This window comes from Pinus tabuliformis, chromosome 9 (genome assembly GCF_031772625.1).
Source record: "Pinus tabuliformis cultivar Carrire ecotype Pingquan chromosome 9, CPIR1, whole genome shotgun sequence".
Taxonomy (NCBI): domain Eukaryota; kingdom Viridiplantae; phylum Streptophyta; class Pinopsida; order Pinales; family Pinaceae; genus Pinus; species Pinus tabuliformis.
The window spans coordinates 872,215,238-872,221,237 of record NC_142307.1 but is presented as its reverse complement, the minus strand read 5'-3'; the positions used below and the strand labels follow the sequence as shown (position 1 = coordinate 872,221,237).

General features: G+C 41.0%; 1 pseudogene across 3 annotated transcripts in view; it reads left to right on the top strand.

Annotated features, from left to right (window-relative positions):
• The first annotated feature begins 332 nt into the window (after positions 1–332).
• The window catches only part of LOC149151555 (serine carboxypeptidase-like 50 pseudogene), a 185,618-nt pseudogene continuing 179,950 nt past the window's right edge, over positions 333–6,000 (top strand). For all 3 annotated transcript variants that reach the window (XR_016262505.1, XR_016262506.1, XR_016262504.1), the window contains exon 1: positions 333–2,363. The product of XR_016262505.1 is annotated as a serine carboxypeptidase-like 50 pseudogene, transcript variant X2 (transcript). The remainder of the gene's footprint in view (positions 2,364–6,000) is intronic.

The window sequence follows — 6,000 nt, the reverse complement described above, 5'->3', positions numbered from 1 at the left end:
TTATAAATATAAAAAAAATAATTACTAATCAAAATAAAAAATAAAACTATTAATAAATAAGAAGATTATTATAATTAAGTTTTGAAACTATTATTTAAATTAAATATTATTAACATAAAAATAGCAACTAAATAAATTTCCTCATACAATGGGAAAACAGGGCATAACTAAATTGTCACTGAAAAACCGCCATCAAATGTTATCCTGAAATAATTACCAATTAAAATGAACAAAATTCCCCCTCCCCAACCCCCAAAATAAAAATGTTATCCTGAAATAAATTCCAATTAAAATGAACAAAATCCCCCCTACCCTGCAAAATAAAAAATAAAACAATCCTGTCAATCACGCATGCCGATGACGCGAACAAATTGTATTTCTCTTCGATTCTATAAAGAAGATACAGACAACAGCAGGAATTACAATGGCTTCTTCAGAGATTCCCAGCAACGAATAACGACACCTGCATAAAACATTTGATTGGACTATTGGATTTTATTTATTGAAATGCATGCTTTCGATGCAAATGGACTGACATATAATATTACTGAATCACACTGCATGAACCGCACGGCTACGCAGATTCAATGATCCTGACAGTGGAGTGAACTATTTATCTGATATCTAGTGGACAACCTTTTAAAAAAAGGAAAAAGCAAACACCCATCATGGGCTCCAATGCCCGCAGAAGCTACATGTCTGTGATTTTCCCTGGGCATCTAGACCTTCGATCTTTTTCGATCACTTTTTATGCGCTTATATACAGAGTACCATAGGCCCGGTTCTTGAATCCTGTTGGTATGAGGAGATCGCTCATATCCACGGTTCTCTTGAGGGTTGTTATGATTGATGCATCTCCCACAGACTGTCAATTTGCCAATTGTTTAATCAGGGTTTGAAAATTGATGGAAGGAAGGCAGGCACACGGATTGTGCTGCTTGACGATGAAGCTGCACGGTAGAAATTCCATTGCAGTTGCAGTAGCAGCTGTGGTGGCTGTGCAATTCATAACAATAATGTTTTGGGATGTGGTGGCAGTGGCGGGCATGGAAACTGGAGCATTTCCCAAAGAGGCACTGCCGACGGAGTCTGGGTATCTGGATATAGAAGGAAAGAGCGGCGCTCGTATGTTCTATGCATACTACGAGGCCATCTCCTCTAAAAAACAGCTGTCTGATACTCCGATTCTTCTGTGGCTGCAAGGAGGTCCCGGCTGCTCTGGCCTGATTGGAAATTTTTACGAATTAGGGCCCTGGAGAGTCAGCGACAGCCCAGATCTCCGTTTGCATCAGAATCCCGCGCCTTGGAATCGTGTATTTGGCCTACTGTTCTTGGACAGTCCTATTGGAAGCGGCTTCAGCATTGCCCCCTCCGAGGAACACATTCCTACGAACCAGGACGAGGTTGCCAAGGACTTGTATGCTGCCCTACAGGCGTTCTTCGACCTGAATCCCCTGTTTCGCAAACGCCCATTTTATGTAACGGGCGAGAGCTATGCGGGAAAGTATGTTCCTTCCCTGAGTTTGTACATGCTCAATCAGCTGGACAATAACGGGGCATCGCCATTGCGACTGGACGGACTGGCCATCGGCAATGGATTGACCCACCCCGTCGTGCAGGTGCAATCTCACGCCTCTGTTGCATACGCCGTGGGGCTCATCGATCCCCAAGAAAAGTTGCACCTCGAAGCTCTGCAGCAGGAGGCAGCGAACCTCACCCGCCAGCAGAAATGGCATGATGCCCTCATTGCCAGAAGTCGTGTCCTGAATAGCCTGGAGAACGTTACAGGCCTGGCCACTCTGTACGACATGAGGAGGACAGTTCGGTATTACACCTCCGAGAATGGAACCGATTACCTCTCCCTGTTCCTCAATCAGCCTGCTGTCAAAGGAGCCCTGAAGGTGGATGGCCATCTGAAATGGGAGGACTGCAGCCGGGCGGTGGGCGAGAGAATGGGCGACGACGTGATGAAGAGCAGTAAGTGGATGGTGGAAGCCCTGGTACGGCGGAGACCAGTCCTGTTGTATCAGGGCCAATTCGACCTCCAGGATGGCGTTGTCTCCACCGAGGGGTGGATTTCTATTATGGATTGGGAGGGATTGGACGACTTTCTGGCTTCCAAAAGAAGTGTTTGGAAAGTGTCCAACAAGCTGGCTGGGTACATGCGCTCCCACTCGAATCTCACCCATGTCGTTGTGGCAGGCTCAGGCCATCTTGTTCCGGCCGATCAGAGTCTTCATTCACAGATTATGATTGAATCCTGGGTCAGCAGAGGATCGCCCTCCACAGGATCAGTTGTAGACCCATTTGGGAAGAATGCAAGGACATCGTAAAAGAAACAGGGGGAAGCAAGGAAAATCCAGGTGAGAAATTGACCTTGGCTGATTCAATACAATGGGTTGTAGAAATGCATATCAAATTGTCAAGGTGTATTTTCTAATAATATATACATCCTTTATATTTGCATAAAATTTTCAAGCTGGAGTATGAATATATTTGGCTTTTTAATAAAAAACACATTTCTTCCATTATAACAAATTTTGCAATCCAATGTACCTTCCAAAGAAGCTCTTTGCCAATTGAGAGACCCCTTAAAATAATATTTTTCCCTTACAGTGTCCATTCGATATCCAGATCAATACCAAACACTAAACCATAGCAGTACAAAACATGAGAGAGAGTTATAGCAAGAATTTGCAAGGAAAAACACATAACCAAGATGCTGGGATCATTGTGGATTAGTCTCGAGCAATTACTGGTGGTGTCAATTGGTTGAGAGCACTTTGAACAGCCATACATCTACCATAAAATTATAGCAGCAAACAATGAAAGAATGCTCACCTACAACCACGAGCCAAAAAAAGAACTTGTCCAAGGAGAATGAGAGAGAAGAGTGAAAGAGAAAGATACCCACTGCCTGTACGATACTATACAAAGACTACCAAGGTATTAAGTGAGCGTTACACAATGAAAAAACAACTAAACTTACAAACTTGATAATAGGTTGAGTTGGGGACCAAAGAGGTAAATCATTGGGTTGAAGAGGCAACCTGCATGTTAAATTCAATGATTTCCCTTGAGAGGCAAAATTGTTCGGTTGGAGGGGCAAGGAGGCAAATGGTTGGGTCCGGAAGCTCATTGGTATGTCAACCTAATGATTTATCTTCTCTTGGCTCTTAGGGTTTGAAAACAGTGAGTGTTGTCCTTTTCCTAGCACTAAGAATGGCAAATTTCACCCAGTTCAACATCCCAGGGGCAAGTTGCTAGGTTGGAAGATTTGTTGGCCTTTCAGCCTAGCTATGTAGCTTGGGTGTTGTCCTTTTCCTAGCACTAAGAATGGCAAATATCACCCAGTTCAACATCCGAGGGGCAAGTTGCTAGGTTGGAAGATTTGTTGGCCTTTCAACCTAGCTATGTAGCTTTCCTTCGACAAATTGTTAACTTGATAAAAAGACCCCAAAGTCAGTGATTTCACTTTGAGTGAAACTCTACCAAAACTTGAAGGTGAATGCTACTAGGAACTCAAACCATTCCACTTCAACAAACTAACTAGGAACTCAAACCAAATAAAAAAAGGTGGCCTCTAGATGCCCAAAACGCATAGAGATAAATACCCATTGAAGTCACTATTTTGCTTTGAAACTTAGTTCAAAGCTCTTCAATAACCAGGAAAATGCAAAGAAGTGTTTGATGAGAACAAAAATCAGATCTACATACTTGGGATTGAGCCTGCCTTTCACAGTGCCCCTCAATTGACCAATCTTGCCATGCTTACCATCGAGTTTCCAATGCTAAAATCCATCTGTTGCCTCACGCAACCTTATTATCTTTAGTCTTGCGCAACCTACACACCGAATGGCTTTGCAAACATGTTAAAACCATCCTCCATCTGAGTACTTTTCCCAAAACAAAATATCTGATTATGCCAAAGATTCTAACAGAGGTGAGCAAGGTAAAGATAAATTAAATGATGGCATCCTTGCTGGCTAGAAAGAAACTTAATAGTTTCACTACATCCATCATTGAATGCCAACAACAATCTTGACCTCTGGAGCTAAATCAAATATGTTATTTCACTAGAAGATGTTTCCATTATGCTTGCACCAAACTGTTAGTATTACCATAAAAAAAAATTGAATTGAGTCGTCAACAATGTTATGTGCGAGTCTAATGATACCACGGATCAAAACCCAACCCTGATGCATGCTTAAATTCTCTCATATATTGGAATGAAGTCAACTTAAACTGCCCCAAGTACACAGAAAAACTCAGGAAGCAATGATCACTTCAAGAAATACCCAGTTTAACGTATTTCTATTATTCCCAGAGTTCTGTTAGCGAGGCCAAATGTAAATGTCGTAGTTGAGAAATATTACTTCTTGAAAATAGATTAATCTCTATCGTTCGAAAACCAACAAAGCATTGATTATATAGCCAGCAAGAGGGATTTAAATAGAATCCAGACATTCAAATGCAAGGTAGTTAGACAAACCTTAGTTTAGGGGATTAGGTTGGGGACTAAAATTTGACTTGCAATAAGCTAATCGGGCTTCTACATGGCTATGATCTTTCACTAAGGTCAAGCTTGGATACTTTTTCAGATAGTTTAAAATTATCTATCCAGTTTTCTAATTCCAGTTCAAACCACTCAAACCAACTATTTCAGATAGTTTAAAATTATCTATCCAGTTTTCTAATTCCAGTTCAAACCACTCAAACCAACTAGTCTACACTTCTTGGATAGTTGCATAAACCAACTAATCTACACCTCTTTAATATGTACGAAAATTTACTACCAAAATGTCTTTCCATTTGGAACTATCCAGAGAAAAATTCCCATAAATTATTTCTTGAAGCGATCAGTCACAGAAAACAGATGGGATGGGGACAGGCTACCATAATTTTATTATATTTTGTGATCTATTATGAGTTATGAGCAAGTAGCCAAAAAAATATAACTGCTCATAGTAGTGCATCTGCGCTTTCGATAGTAAATCTTATGGATGTCAAAACAATAGCATCTTACAATTGTATTTGAAAGAGGGGCTTGTATCCCAATTAAATCAGACAAACCATTCTCCAAGTAGCACATTGGCCACATCATTAACATTCTCTCAAGTTAAGTAGATCGATTACGCTACAATGTGTTCTTATGTGCCCAAATCTTAGCAATGTCGTCCTCTGTTTATTTGGGGCGTCATTCCCCAAATAAGCCTATCCTACAACACCATTTTATTCTTCTCTAGGAGTTGCATAAATGATGTTAGTCAACCTATTGCTAAAGGAATATACCATGGTTAGCGTACGTGTGGGTTGTTGAGCAACGACTTTGGGTCAAATCGTAGCTCATAAATAAATCCAAAATATAAAACAACATTCCCCGGATCAAAAGCTTTGCACATGTATCAAGTAAATGATGTGGTGAAGGAAAAGTGCATGTATAGAACTGTGGCTAAGGAATGAGATCTAATTTGCCATTTAATCGCTCTTTACAAATGTTAAATAGGGGGTCTTGAGGTATATTATGAACCTCCCCTGCACGCAACAATAAGTATGCTCAGAGAATCACATATCAAAATCCATATGGTTTCTTTAGCTCCTCGTTCTTGACTTTCCCAACTATACAAGACCATGCAAGTAAAGTAACAAATGAGGGTTGCATGAATCAGAGGAAGGGAGAGATGTTAGGGTTTCTGAGGAATGGTTGAAGCTATGGAACTACTAGACTTTGGCTCATGGACAAAGGGTGTTAAGTAAACTTGACTCGGGGATAGAGCCAAAATTGACCAAGTTAAATAGTGGTGGTTTTGGGCACGCGGTATAGTGTACCCATGGTTTTTTGCCCATGAGATTGCATGTAATGGAGCCTTTAAAAATGTTAGGAAGACTTCATCGTAAGGCAGGCTAGGGAGGTGAGCGGTGATGGCTCACTTGACTGGGTTGGCCTGGGTTTTGGCCAAGGTTAATGAAATTCTGTTAGGTTGGCTTTTCCCTGGAGTT